The following is a 12,931-nucleotide window of genomic DNA, read 5'->3' on the forward strand; positions in this document are numbered from 1 at the left end:
CCAACATGTTACACTGCCTAGCAGCTAGTGATCACTAAAAATATATGGACATTTGTATGAAGATGAATGAGCTCAACCATACAAGTTTATTGCATTTTACTCTTTATGCTTATTTTCTCAACTCTTCTTTTTTATTATTTAAAAATGTTCCAGCCTATAAGTTTAGACTTAAGCATTATTTAAAGTGAGCAGTGGTAGTGGGAGTAGAAATTAGTGATGAATCCTTAAGAAGAAGGACACAAATTTGTTAAACATGAAAACTCTGGGTTTTCTGACTTTAAGGAAACTAAAAAATTCTCCATGGGTAATTAAAAATATATTTTTCATTTTGTATTTCTACCAACCCTCTGAATGTGTTATTCACACATTAAAGATGAGGAGAATGAGATCTAGGGAGATTAAATGCCTCGTCCAAAGACAATTAGAACTAAAGACTTGGGCTCACAAGCTTGGCAAGGTGTCATATCCATGATGGCGTCTATAAGTGAAGAAAAATTCACCTTTGAGAGGGGTGGTGGAAGGAATAAGCCAATGTCAGAGCTTCACAATGGGGCAGGTTTGGGGTTAAACATGAGACGAATAACATGAATATGCTTCTTCTTGACATGATCCACAGTAAACAAAGAGTAGAGTCTGTCTGAAAAAAATAAAATTTAGACCAAATTTTCTTGAATCACTTCAATTACCAGAGCTTTACTATGGGCAAAACTAAAGCTGTAAAGAACTCTTCAATTGTCATGATGAGAAAATTACTATGTATCTCTCTTAGCAATTCTACATTCACTATTACTCCTTTCTCCCCTTCCCCTTTACTCCAAATTGAAATTAAATTAAGTCTAAAACTCAGTTCAGAAAAAAATCACTGAAAATCTCCTCTTGATTTATCTCACTAAAATAGATCCATTGAGGAACTGGGCAGCTAAATTTGGTCTTAGGCATCTCTCATTTAATTAACTCATCTAAGAAAACTTATTGAAGATTTACTTATATCTCAAGCAATTTTTATAGGCATATAAGGCATAAGACAATCCTTACCCCCAAGGAGCCCACAGTATAATTACATGATCTAAAGAAAGTGACTTCACTGTCCTAAGGCTCAATTTGTTTATCTATAAAATAGAACAATTTTACTTTCTCTCTTTTTTTATCCTCACCTGAGGATATTTTTCCATTGATCTTTAGAGAGAGAGAGGAGGGGAAAGAGAGAGAGAGAGAGAGAGAGAGAGAGAGAAAGAGAGAGAGAGAGAGAGAGAGAGAGAGAGAGAGAGAGAAGCATCAATATGAGAGCAACACATCAACTGATTACTTCCCACTGGGGATAGAACCTGCAACCAATGTAATGCTCTTGACTAGGAATCAAACCCAAGACCCTTAGGTTCATGGGCCAGTGCTCTAACCGCTGAGAAAAACAGACCAGTGCTCTCACCTCTTTTTTGAGAGACTAAATATCTCCATAGTATCAAGACAGCTTGTGCTGCATTGCAGAATAAAAAGTAACCTATGAGAAAATTATTTTTTACCTTTTATACACTGCTTCATTTAGCAGTCAATAAGCTAAATCTAAACTGTGGATGAATTAGGCAATTTTCTGCCAAATGCTCTGAATTCCTATGAAACAACTAGCCAAGTGATATGAAATCACCTCCTCTTCTTAAGGATTCAGGATGTAGAAGTACAAGAATTCACTAAAAATGACATTATTTAGAATTAGGTTTGTCTGTAAGTAAGAGGGAAAAGAGTAATTGAAATAAGGTAGAAGTTTATTTCTCTATCACATAAGTTGGAGGTAGATAAGTCCAAGACTCCTATAATGATTCCAAAGTTATCTAGATGAAATCAAACTTGATATGGTTTTTGTCCACTTGGTCCAAGAGAATTGCAATAATTCTGGCCACCACATTTATTTCCCAGTGGCAGGATGGACAGAGATCTTTGGAAGAGCATAACCTCTTCCACATGACCAAACCACTTGCAGTCCATTGGTTAAAATTGAGATACATGGCCATGCTTGCCACGTAGCTACAGGTGCTGTAGACCAATTCCAGCATGTCATAATTTCAAGAGTTTCATCAAAAGGTTCATGAGACTTGGGGACTCAACAGGGTTGAGTCACACATGTAGTCACCTGTTGGGAATGGCTAAAGGCATTTCCCCAAACCTGAATAGGAAACTGATTGTGGCTGCCAGACAGCTAAAAAGCATCTTAATCTACATGTTATTGCCTCCTACTGGCCAAACACCTGAACAGCCGTAGGCTATTCCCCCATTCTGACAATGGACTCTGTACCCTTTGAAACCTTACCCATTGAAGTGTATTATCTCCACCTTGCCTTAGGACAAATTGTGATAATGAAAGCAAGGGTCCTAGACAAGGAGGCACTCTTCAGTTCCTTTAGCTGAAGGTCCTCTGACCCCCAATGCCTTTCAAAATTATATCTCGTCTCCGGACTCTTTATTAGTCTCTGGATTTCTATGTCATCTACGTGCAGCCCCTTTTCCAGATTCCTGAACCCTTCTTGATGCTGGGACATGAACCCTGGCATAAATGGCACCCCAGATGGGACAAGAGCACCAACAATAAATGGACGCCCGAAGTGGGACTAGAGCACCAACAATATACAGGAAATGTAGTCTTTAGTCAGGGGACAATGTGCCTAGTTAAAGGTCTAATTAAAAGAAATATTTGTAAGGTGATAGGCTATCTCCACCACAGGGAGCATTGGAAAGACTTTATTGATAAATATTCACTGACCTCTCCTTCAGGCTTACTACCTTTCCTGAGAGCTACCGTCTGCTTCTACCTAGGACAACTCCAACTCTCACCAGTAGTTTTCAAACTTTAGCAGGCATCGGAGTCACCTGGAGGACTTATTATATCCCAGATTGTTGAGAGCCTGCCCCAGTGTTTCTTATTCAATAGTTCTATAGAGGGTCCCGATAATTCACATTTTAATAAGTCCCCAGGTGATGCTGCTGCTGCTGGTCTGGGAACCATACTTGAGAATTACTGCTCTGAGCAAATGTGCAAAACAGGAATAAAAGGAAAGAAGGAAAAGCAAGAGACTATGAGTATTAATGATGGAGTAGGCAATGGACAGTAGGATTGGCAAATAATAATGACATCAGGCCGTGAAGGTGGGAACACTGTAAGTCAGGACCTTTAACCCACTTACTATGCTTCCTTCAGAGGAGTTCTTCTAGTGTTCCAGGACATCTTGGCACATAACAAAAACCAGATGCTATTGTTCAAGAGATCCGGGTATAACTGTGCCCTGACCTGATCAAGATGCCTTTTTGGGATTAGCAGAGACCATGCTTCATTGCTCCAAATTGCTGAAATCTGATTTTTTCCTTACTTCTGACATATCATCTACACCCTCATTGGAATTGCTGGCCTATGACCTATCTGGGGTATTTGACTCAAGTTTCCCCAGGAAGGTAGAATGCTAACTGTGGGATAATCATAACCAGCTTCCCCTCTCCCTCAGACCCATGAAATCAGTTACCTGGGAGCTCCCACTTCCCTTGTCATCTCTCCAGAGCCTCCTCATCATGACCTCTTCCATTTGTGGGGCTTCCAGGGATGCCAAGGCAGAGACTTCCAGCCATTGATCAAGAGGGACAACCACATTCGCTGGTTTGGTGAGGTGCCTTACTTTATCACTGGGGCCTTGTTTTTCTGTTTATTTTACATGTTTCCCACCCCAGAACATACATTTACTAATGGCTACATATATAGAGTGGAGCAAAATTAGGTTTATAGTTGTGAGTTTATTTTTTGTATTGTTATTTATTAATTACTAGAGGCCTGATGCACGAAATTTGTGCATTCGGGGTGAGGTGGGGGAGGTCCCTCAGCCCAGCCTTCACACTCTTGCAGTCTGGGAGCCCTCGGGGGTGTCCAACTGATGGCTTAGGGCCTAAGCCATCAGTTGGACATTCTTAGCGCTGCCACAGAGGCGGGAGAGGCTCCCACCATCACCACTGTGCTCATCAGCCGTGAGCCTGGCTCAGGGCTTCTGACTAAGCAATGCTTCCCATGTGGGAGCACACTGACCACCAGGGGGCAGCTCCTGTGTTGAGCGTCTGCCCTCTGGTGGTCAGTGCACATCATAGCGACCGGTTGTTCCACCGTTTGGTCGATTTGCATATTATCCTTTTATTATATAGAATTGTATTATTTTTCATAGAAACAACTGTAGACTTTTGCCCTACCCTGTACATGACTTTGATGAGACCTTACTTTGTATATGCTATCTGCATACTCTAGTTATTTGAGTATAACCTTTCTCCTCCAGCCAATGTGAGCACCTGAAACATCTAGCATTGTGCTCAACATGTAGGCAACCTCTAAGAGTTGAATGGTTGACATTGAGCCTGGGGTTTATCGTCAATAAGGCTTTGAGATTCTCTGCTGACTGCCCAGGAAAAAGATCCAAGCCTTATCTTCACCTGTGAACACCATCAGTTTGTGGTCTCATTCTCTTTGCCTCCTCCCTCTTCTGAAAAAAAAAAAAAAAAAAAGTACTCAAAACACGTGCATCCTACTTTTGAAAAAGTGCCAGGCCCTAATGCAGGCCTTTGGCAGGGACACACACAGATAAAAGTGGCTGGATATAAATTCCTAAAGATTTTCTGCCCAGGAGGAATAGCAAGTACCTGAATGTTTCCACAGGGACCCCAAAGGCAGCAGCAATCTTAAAGACTGATCCTGACCCATTGGGTCAGTGAATGTTCAATGAGAAGTTGGTTTACACTGCTGTTTCTCTCTCTCTCTCTCTCTCTCTCTCTCTCTCTCTCTCTCTCTTTTCTCTCTCATATGTGTGTGAATATATGTGTGTGTGTTATGTGCATTGAAGACCTGAAAATGATTTTCTGAGAAATCTTTGAAGGAGGTATAGAAAATCAGGAAACTATTAATACTCTTTAAAAAAAAAAAAAACCTTGCATCTTCCTTATTCTTCCCTATTAGTTTGTTTGGCAATAGAAACCTAAAGCTCAGCCAGAAAGTAATAACAGATGAGGTTTTAAATTCATCCATACCTCAGGTGCCAGGCTGTCTATGGAAAATGAAATTGATCTGTTTTAAAGACTTGATGGGGCTTAGAAGATAGTTCCCTGAGCTCTGTTCATCTGCCCTAATCAGCTTCATTTTATTTATTTATTTTTTTGGTCTCATTTAACTCTTTTTGCCATGGGGATAAAATGAGTGAGAACAATAAAAAGCAAAGGGAGTTATGAAGGGATAGAAGGAATTAAAGAGCTCCCGAGTGACTAGGTAATTTGATTCATTGTTTACATTGCTGGTGGAGATATTTAAACACTTGACCGACTGATGACTTTTAAAATTGAGATTTCAGAGAAATTTTTAAAACCAAATAATCTTTAGAGAAATGAAGACTATTTTGTAAACTCTAGACTAATCCAGGTAGTCAGACTAGGAAGGGGTTGGACAGGGGTCATTATTGAGGAAGGATCTGAAAAGATAGTTTTGCTTTTTCCTGCTTAAAACTGTTATAAACCACTGAAAATCTATGGCAACATATCGTGTGCAAAGTATTATATTGAATTAAAATATAACTGGGGAGAAGATACAGTATAAAGCACACAGAAAAATATTATATCTTTGTACGTTTCTGGTACCAAATAGTACACACAACAACAATGATGATGATGATGTAAAATGTTGCAGAGGGAGAGATTACTATTGAATGTGATATTAAGAAAGATTTCACATAGTTGGCTAAGACTCTATTAGGGTCTTGTATGATATGCAAAACTCAGAAGGGAGGTAGCTATAATTCTGGAAAAAGAAAGAGGCATGAGATTCGGTAAGAAAAGAGCGACAACCCTAGCCGGTTTGGCTCAGTGGATAGAGCATCGGCCTGCGAACTGAAAGGTCCCAGGTTCGATTCCAGTCAAGGGCACATGCCCAGGTTGTGGGCTCAATCCCCAGTGAGGGACTTTCAGGAAGCAGCTGATCCATGATTCTCTCTCATCATGGATGTTTCTATCTCTTTCTCCCTCTTCCTTCCTCTCTGAAATCAATAAAAATATATTTAAAAAAAAAAAAGAAAAGAAAAGAGAGACAGCATTAGAGATTAACAGCTGCCCCTCAAAGTAATGAGCAGAATCCCATGAAGAATGTTGAGGGAGGATGGTAAGGTAAGTGAAGGTTTATAAACCTCCCTATATACTGCCTGAAAGAACCAAAAAGAAGCAAAGTACAAAAAAATACTATATTATGCCAAACCGAGGGAATGATCCTTTCTTTCTTTATTCATTAAACTCTGAGAAATATGTGTCAGATATAATGTGGTCCAAATTAAAATGAGTCATCAAAGGCTGAAAACCCACCCCCACTTCCCAAAAAATCTATGCAGTGTTGTGAGAAGATGAAGAAATCCTATATAATAATAATTTATTTATTTTTATTGTTTTAAGTATTACATATGTCTCCTTTTTCCCCCATTGACCTCCCACCATCCACCCCCACCCCCCAGCCCATGCCCTCACTCCCCTAGTGTCTGGGTCTATTGGTTATGCTTACATGTATGCATATAAGTCCTTTGATTGATCTCTTAATCCCCACCCCCTTCCCACTGAAGTTTGATGCTTCTCTGTCTCTGTATCTATTTTTGTTCATCAGTTTATGTTGTTCATTATGTTCCACAAATGAGTAAGATGATGTGATATTTATCTTTCTCTTACTGGCCTATTTCGCTTAGCATAATGCTCTCCAGGTTCATCCATGCTGTTGGGAATGGTAAGAGTCCTTTCTTTTTTATAGCATCATAGTATTCCATTGTGTAGATGTAGCACAGTTTTGTTTTTTTTTAATCCACTCATCTGCTGAGGGCATTTAGGCTGTTTCCAAATCTTAGCTATGGTAAATTGTGTTCTTATGAACATAGGGGTGCATCTGTCTTTTCTGATTGGTGTTTCTGGTTTCTTGGGATATAGCCCTAGAAGTGGAATTACTGGGTCAAATGGGAGTTTCATTTTTAATTTTCTGAGGAAATTCCATACTGTCTTCCACAGTGGCTGCACCAGTCTGCATTCCCACCAGCAGTGCAAGAGGGTTCCTTTTTCTCCACATCCTCGCCAACACTTGTCATTTGTTGATTTGTTGATGATGGCCATTCTGACAGGTGTGAGATGGTACTTCATTGTTATTTTGATTTGCATCTCTCAGATGATTAGTAACTTAGAGCATGTTTTCATATGTCTCTTGGCCTTCTGTATGTCCACTTTCGAGAGGTGTCTATTTAAGTCCTTTGCCCATTTTTTTATTGCATCGTTTATCTTAAGATGTATGAGTTCCCTATAAGTTTTGGAGATTAGGCCCTTATCAGAGATAACATTGGCAAATATGTTCTCCCATGCAGTGGGCTTTCTTGTTGCTTTGTTGATGGTTTCTTTTGCTGTGCAGAAGCTTTTTATTTTTATGTAGTCCCATTTGTTTATTTTCTCCTTAGTTTCTATTGCTCTAGGAGCTGTGTTGGTAAAGATATTGCTACGATGTTAGTCTGCTATTTTGCTGCCTATGGATTCTTCTAAGATTTTTTATGGATTCTCATCTTACGTTTAAGTCCTTTATCCATTTTGAGTTTATTTTTAAAGACTCTAATCCCCAAATTATTAACATGAAGATTGAGTATATGAACAGGCTGTAGGCAAAAAAAAAAAAAAAGGCAAACACCCTATTCTGATTTTCTTTCCTGACGGAGGTCAAATGTACCTTATAAACCCAACAGTTGTGATAGAAGATTGCACAATAGTGCCACTTTTCCCCTCTCCTAAACAAGAATAAAATGTTCTACGCTGACTCAGTGACAAAGACAAACCCTTCCTAATTGGAGGAACATGGTTTGAAGAAGAACCAGCCCTGATAGAGTTGTTCCTAACACTTTAGAAAGACTGTATTTGCACACCAAAATCTTTAGCTACCCATGGCTTGAGTTCCTCCCCCTTAGAATACTGAACAACTAAACTAATTATTGCAATCCACTATCCAGGCCTCTGGGTGAAATTGAAAGGGAGGATTAAAATGGAATACAAGTAAACTGAGAATAGAAACAGGAAGAAGTAACTTCAGTCCAGCAAATAGCAAGTCCAGACAGAGTTTCTCTCATTAAAAAATGATGAATAGGAAAACAAATGAAACAATCAAACATACCTAAGACCCATGTAAAAGTCCTGCAATGATAAACATATACTCAAAAAATAAAAATAAATTTTCAATGAAATTCATCCTCTAGTGTAAAACTTAATAAGAAAATATAAGAAAAATTTAGATTGCATCACACTCTCAAGAAAATTAAAGAAAATAGACTCTATAATCAAATTGAATGAGGGGATAATTAGCAAACTTGAGTGTTTAACTAAACTATAGAGAAAAATCACAAAATACTAAAAACCAGAAATATTTATGCAGAATTAGAATAAAACAAGCATGCAGGTGATAAGTGGGATTGAAGAATGAAACAGGACAAGTGGAACAGAAACTGTATTCAAAAACACAATGAAAGAAAATGTTCCTAAAGTTAATGAAGATTCTCAATGTACAAACTGAAAAAAAAATTGCCATAATTTATCATAAACTTCAAGACAGATCCTAAAAAATCTTCTCAATTTCAAAAATAAAGAAAAGAAATACTATAAGCAGACAAAAGTAACTTACAATAGAAAAAGATCGGACTCACTTCAAAGCAACAAAAAGACAAATTAAGATTGAAGCATAGCATTCTCTGAAAAACCTACTTGAGAGTAGAGTCTAAGAAATTAATCAAAATAAAAAAGGTCATAATAAAGAATATTTGGGAAAAGCCAATGTTGAACATTTATTGTATGTAAACAAAGAGTTGGCCTCAAGGAATTTTGCTAATTATATTAAAGGAAAAGATTGTACATATCTAGTTCTTCAAGAACAAGGTATGTAATCCCAATATATAAAAACCCTGGGTCGCAATGACCAGTAAGGACCAAGGCTCAGCCAACTGGAAGTCAGTCCTGCAGTCAGTGCTGGGTTGCAATGGCAACACAACGCTGACTGCTTCTGCTGCAGGCCCAGTGCCCCAGCACTGACTGCTGAGAGAGCTGTAAATCAGGGCCAGAGAGAGGCATGAAGAGAGAAGCAGAGACTGATCTATTGCCTCTGTGGCAGCTTTTGATCAGCACTTGCCTCTCTCCCAGTCTGGCCAGTAGCCACGCCTCCATTTCTCTCAGGCCTCCACCCGGGCTGCTGATCAGTCCTGCCTTTCTGATCAGGCCCTGCTGATAGGCCCAGAGATGCTGACTGGCATAGGAACTGACCAATCAGAAACAAATGTGGGTGCTGTGAAGAACCAATGGCTGCCTAGGAGGTGGAGCTTTTGATGCTGACTGGCATAGAAACCAACCAATCAGAACCAAATTGGCCGGCAGAGGAGGGCAGTTGGGAGTGAGATCAGGCCAGCAGGGGAGTGCCATTGGGAGTGAGATCAGGCCAGCAGGGGAGGGTAGTTGGGGGCAACCAGGCCGGGAGAGGAGGGCAGTTGGGGGCAATCAGGCAGGCAGGGGAAGGCAGTTAGGGATGATCAGGCTGGCAGGCAGAGGCAGTTAGGGGCAATCAGGCAGGCAGGCAGGTGAGCAGTTAGGAGCCAGCAGTCCCAGATTGTGAGAGGGATGTCCGACTGCCGGTTTAGGCCTGGTCCCACAGGCCTAAACCGGCAGTTGGACATTCCTCAAGGGGTCCCCAATTGGAGAGGGTGCAGGCTGGGCTGAGGGAACCCCCCCCATGCACAAATTTTGTACACCGAGCCTCTAGTATAAAAAATAATAACTAAAGCATAACAATAATTTAATGAAGCAATAGTTTTACTAAGAGAGCCACACAGAAATATAACAACAAAACTCAGATAACAAACCTTAACTTCTGTATATTTAGTAGAAAAATAAATCAATATTATTTTATTTAGTTTCTCAGTTTAAGTAATAACAATAACTTTTAACGCATTAGTTAAACACATCAAGTATTCACAACTAGAAGAAATAGAGTGCAGTTCTCAAAAAACTGACCCACAAGGAACATAAACATATAACAAAAGATACACATAAGGCAACAGGAAGTTATTTTTTAAATAAAAATTAATTATCTAACATAAAAAGAGAGAAGAGAAAAATGTATACAAAAACTAAAACATAAGATAACAGAATAATATCAAATATATGTTTTGTAAACATAAATATAAGTTAATAACTTACTTATTCAAAGAAAAACTTTCAGACTGGGATTTAAAAAAGACATAACTTGAGTCTTCAAAAAACATACTTATAAAGTAGGTATTTATTAAGGCTGAAACTAAAATGATGTCCAAATATATAGCAAATAATTTAAAAGTAAAATAAAAAACACATGCAACTAAACCAGAAGGAACCAGGGTTTCAAAAGCTATGTCTTGCAAAATTCAATTCAAAATTAAAGAATTAAATAGGACAGAGAGTCTTATTTTAATGATAAAGACTTAGCACTCAATGAATGTGTATTTAACCTCTAGCTGTATGTGTCAAGTAGAATAAAATTAAACTATATAAAATGAAAATCTGTTTAAAATGCAATAAAATTTTTACTGAAACACACAAGGAGTAGGAAACTTAAACAGTTCAAAATCAAATATAGATGGATGGATACTTAACTTGGGTGGTGGAATTGTGCACTTGATACCTGTATAATTTTGTTAACCAGTGTCACCCCCAATGAATTCAATAAAAAGAAAAAAAGAAAAAGACTTTAGTGTTTTAAATAAAACATACCTATTCTAGATAATATAGTCAAAAAAGTTATAATGCACATTATTTCATTTCAGATTCTATATTTAAATCTCCATATCTAATAAATAAAAATATACCTACCTTTTATATTCAAATGATACATTTTTTAAAGTTTATCATATAAAATGTGAATAAAGTTTAAATGAATTCCAAAGATCACTTGACATCTTTTTTGACCATAATGCAGCAAAGTGAGATGTAAATAACAGAAGTACAAATAATTCACAAACTGAAATATTTCAAACTCTAATAGAATGAGTGTTGTTTTAAGTCATTTGACTCATGTCAAAGAGAATGTCAAAATTATAATTATAAAAATAAATAATAATAAAAATCCTTTGCATTCAAAACTTACTGAATGCAAACAAAATTGTGCTCAGAGGATGATTCATAGCCTTAAACAATATCATTACTTACCAGAAACTGGTATAAATTATTAGTTTTAATTCAGAAAGTTAGAAGAATAAGTAAAAAAAAAAATTTAAGAAAAACATATGAAATAAATTCACATGGATAAAACCAAAGTGCAATAAATTTGGGTTTTATAAACTCTAAACAGCAAATCATATAAATCTACTAACTTGTCTTCAAGAAATAAAAAAGAAAACACAAATATACAATACTGGGCAAGATAAAGAGGGTATATTCAGAGACTTAATGAAAATTAGAAGATTTTTTTTACAAAAAATCTTCACTTGATATGACACCAGTAAAATTAAAAATGAATGAAAATAAAGGTATTATTGAAAAATATAAATCATGCAAATTAGCTCAAAAAAGTAAAAATACTTTAATTGATTATTTGGGGAGAAAAAGAATCAAGAATATTACAAAATTAAAAATCCCCCCCCCCCAAAAAAAAAGAGTAAAGATGGAGCTTAGATAGTTCCAAATGTGATTCAAATGTGAATGAAATTCTGAATTCTGAAAAAAAAATGAGTTGGTTTTTTGTTTTTTTAATGTTTTCCTGAGGCTGTAGCCCTGGGAATAGCCTGGATTCATGGCCAGCTAAATCAGAAATAAATTTTAAAACTTATTTTTCTAGGCAGCATCAGGAGCCAGGAGAAGGTGGACAGTTAAATAAAACATCAGTTCACACCTATTAAAAGCAGTAGAGGCAAGGTTCTGTGCCAAATTGGCTTGAAGAAATAGTGTGGCAGGTATGCTTTTAATGAAGATCGTTTCTCCACCTTCCTGTTTTAATTTGATTTCCCTGGCAGAGTTGTGCTTCTTTGGCTTAGAGGAAATCTGCTTAACAACCAGCATCCCAACTGGGAGCCAGACAGAACTGGGTTTCTTCACCACTTTGGGCTTTTGACTTCCACAGGGATAGCAGCCTTGCCTCCACCAAAGTCCTGGAGAGGGTCCAGCAGGCAAGGAGAGTTGCTCTGTTTGGCTGGGACAGGCCACGCGATGACAGTGTCAGAGGCTGCGCCCACTTTAAGCTGAATTATTAACTATATCCTCTTCCCAGGTTTGTAGCAGCTACATAGATTTTCTCTGTAAACTGCTTTAAACTGCAAAGTCCCCCCTCGAGCTAGGAGCAGAGCTAAGACCTAAAGCCTCTGTCCAGTTTTAGAGCAAGGTGGGACTGCATTCATAGTCAGCCTCTAGGGCTCTCCGTGTATAACCACACTTTCCTTATAGATTGCATAAAAATTTCATGGCTGTTTCATTGTTTTTCAAATAGGTACAAAATTCTATCAGCCTGAAGAATTCCCACAAGGCCTTAATCCAGACAGACACGTGTTTGCTGAGCGTGTCTGTATCTGTTTTCTATTACTGCTGTAGCAAATTGCCGCACATTTAATGGCTTAAAACAACACACATTTTTAATCTTACATGTCAGGATGTTAGAAGTACAAAATGAGTCTTATGGCTAAAATGGATGTGTCAATAGAACCTCCTTCTGGAGGTTCTAGAAAACTCATTCCCTTGCCTTTTCCAGCTTCTAAAGACTGTTCCTTGGCTCATGGCCTTTTGCTCCATCTTTAAAGCTCATCACGCCATCCTCTATTTCCATTGTCCCATCTTCTCTCCTGAGTTGACCTTCTAGCCTCTCTCTTAGAAAGACCCTTGGGATTACATTGGGCCCACACAGATAAACCAGGATAATCTG

Source organism: Myotis yumanensis, unplaced genomic scaffold (genome assembly GCF_028538775.1).
Source record: "Myotis yumanensis isolate MYYU_CA2020_CCGP unplaced genomic scaffold, mMyoYum1.0.hap1 SCAF_3, whole genome shotgun sequence".
Classification (NCBI taxonomy): Eukaryota; Metazoa; Chordata; class Mammalia; order Chiroptera; family Vespertilionidae; genus Myotis; species Myotis yumanensis.